Raw genomic sequence first — 2960 nt, 5'->3', positions numbered from 1 at the left:
AAAAACCAGAGGGAGGGGCTACATTGCCTGAGACCCCGGTCCCTCCGACGGACGCTGCTCCTAAGGAGCAGAGAAAGCCGCGGGGGGGGGCGGGGCCGGGAGAGTTGCCTCGCGGGAGACGGGAAACCCGAACGAGGGTCCCCCTCCCGCGGGGAAGATAGGGGAGGGCCTGGAGGAGAGCGGAACTAAGCCGTAATGGCTACCCGCCTCCTCTAGGCGAATCTCAACCGCGCTCGCGGAGCCCAGGAACTGTTTATGCAGTCCCTCCGCGAGCGCGGTTGCGGATTGGGGATCGCCTCCGAGCCTCACTCCGTCCCCGGGAGTCACCCAGCCATAATGGGTGACGTTGCGGGGCGGAGTGGCAAATGCTCGGTGGCGATCTATCACGTAGAAAGGGAGGCCTTTCCCAATCTCCCTGGTGGAGAGGGGGGGAGGATACGTCGCGGTCGAGTGGGGGGCCATAGACGTGGTCGGGGTATACGCCCCACCATCGTGGGACCTCGCTCACTTCGAGCACCTTTTGGACCGGCTGGGGGACCTCATGTCGAGGCGCCCCCAAAGGCCGGTCCTAGTGGCCGGGGACCTCAACGCCAAATCGGCGTTGTGGGGGTCCTCGGCAAGGTGCCGAAGGGGCGAGGTTATGGAAGAATGGGTCGCGTCTCACGGCCTCTGTATCATAAACAGGGGCCGGAGGAGCACCTTCGTCGGGCCGCGGGGGAGATCTGTGATCGACGTCACACTAGCGTCTCCCCAGGCGGCCCGACTAATCCAGGATTGGAGGGTGGTGACCAGGGGGGAAAACCTATCGAACCATCGCTATATCGTGGTCCGACTGGTCGCCACCCCCGAGGAGGTGCTCCGGGGACGCGGCCAGGGGGGCGCCCGACCACCAAGATGGGCCCTCCGTAAACTCGACCGCGACAGGCTGGCGGCCGCCTTAACGGCGGCCACATGGGCGGACCCGAGCCCCACACCGGGGACCAGGGCCGCCATTGAAGCTGAGGCGGCCGGGCTCGTGGGCGTAATGTCGGCGGCGTGTGACGCCGCCATGCCCCGATCCCGGCCGCACCCCCGCCGGTCCGTGTACTGGTGGTCGGCGGAGATTGCCGAACTTCGGCGTTCCGCCGGCCAAGCCAGGCGTGAAATGGACCGGCGGGGGAGGGAGAGTGTAAGTGGGATGGCCGCCGCGGGGGCGTACCGAGAAAAGTGCAGCGCTCTCAAGGCGGCCATCTTTACGGCCAAGGCCCGTGCCTGGGATGAATTGGTCTCCACCATCGACAGGGACCCATGGGGGCGCCCGTATCACATTGTGATGAGGCGCCTGCGCAATTGGGCGCCCCCTCCAACGGCGTCCCTGGACCCCGACTACCTCGACGAAATGGTGGGGGCCCTCTTTCCATGGGGGGAAGCTTGCATTCCCCCCTATGAGGGCCCACCATCGGACGGGGAGGAGGAGTCACTCGGTCGGGGTCACCGAGGTAGAGATAAACAGGGCCGTCAGGAGGCTCGGCGCCAAGAAAAGGGCGCCGGGCCCCGACGGCATCCCAGGCACAGTGTGGGCCTTGGCGTTGAGGGAGGTGGAGGTGAAGAGTCGCACAATGCGGCTCCCCACCTGGTCTCAATTATTAGGGACTACTTCCGGGGTAGAAGACGAGTTCCGTAACAAAACGGAACTCCAGTGCGGAAGGGTGGTCTACCGCGGTGTTCCTCAGGGGTCCGTACTAGGACCCCTACTATGGAACATCGCGTATGACCAAGTCCTCCGCCTTGCCCTCCCCCCCGGCTGCAGCGTCGTCTGCTATGCAGACGACACGATGGTGCTGGCCGGGGCCAGGGGCTGGCGGAGCACCCTGGAGAAGGGACGACGGGCGGTAGACCAGGTGATAGGCTCCCTGAATAGGATGGGCCTCAAGGTGGCTCCCCTCAAGTCTGAACTTATGTTCATTCACGACAGGAGGAGGGGACCACCTGGGGCCCGAGTCGGGATCGACGGTGTCTCCGTGAAGACGGGTCCCACAATCAAATACTTGGGACTCGTCTTGGATGGCAAATGGGGGTTCCAGAAGCACTTTGAGCTTCTGGCCCCCAAGTTGGGCAGGGTGGCCAATATGTTGGGTGGCCTCCTGCCCAATCTCGGCGGCCCTAAGAGGAAGGCAAGGCGGCTATATGCCGGCGTCGTCCAGTCCATGGCCCTATATGGGGCCCCGGTCTGGGCGAGTGCGGTGGCGACCAACCAGCGCATAATTGCGCTGGCTCACCGCGCTCAACGGTGGGTCGCCATCCGCCTCGCCCGGGCCTATAGGACGACGTCGCATATGGCCGCCACGGCCCTGGCCGGTCTCCCCCCGCTGGAGCTCCTTGCACAAATGCACGCCGAAACCTATCGGCGTGTCAAGGAACTCCGTGCCGGGGGAGACCTCGAACACCTGGCCAGGGCCATAGGCATAGCGAAAGTGCAGGCCCGTCAACGCCTCCTCCTAAGGTGGAACATCCACCTGGAGGAGGCGACGGGCCACTCGGGAACGAGGGTCGCCGAGGCCATCCGGCCCTGTCTACAAGAATGGGTGGACAGGGTCCGCGGAGAGCTGTCTTTCCGGACAACGCAGGTACTCACCGGACATGGATGCCTCGGTGAGTACCTGCACAGGATTGGTAGGGAGCCTAACTCCCGCTGCCACCACTGTGGCGCTGAGGTGGACTTGGCGCAACACACCCTGGAGGAATGCCCCTCCTGGGATGTGGAGCGCCGAGTCCTGATTGATGTGGTGGGAGCGGACCTCTCTCCCCCGGTCCTCATAAGGGCCATGCTTGGGGGAGACGAGGGCTGGTCTACCGTCACCTCCTTCTGCGACGCAGTCGTGTCGCAGAAGGAGGAGGCGGAAAGGGTGCGGCGGGGTAAAACCGCCGCACCCGGGGATGGGGCGAGGCGCCTCGCCTGCCCGTGCATCAGCGCGGGGTCG

The sequence above is a fragment of the Odontomachus brunneus genome, unplaced genomic scaffold, assembly GCF_010583005.1.
Source record: "Odontomachus brunneus isolate Ranch 3 - 2012 unplaced genomic scaffold, Obru_v1 Obru_scaffold_001, whole genome shotgun sequence".
In the NCBI taxonomy this organism is placed as follows: Eukaryota; Metazoa; Arthropoda; class Insecta; order Hymenoptera; family Formicidae; genus Odontomachus; species Odontomachus brunneus.
Note: the sequence above shows the minus strand (reverse complement) of the source record.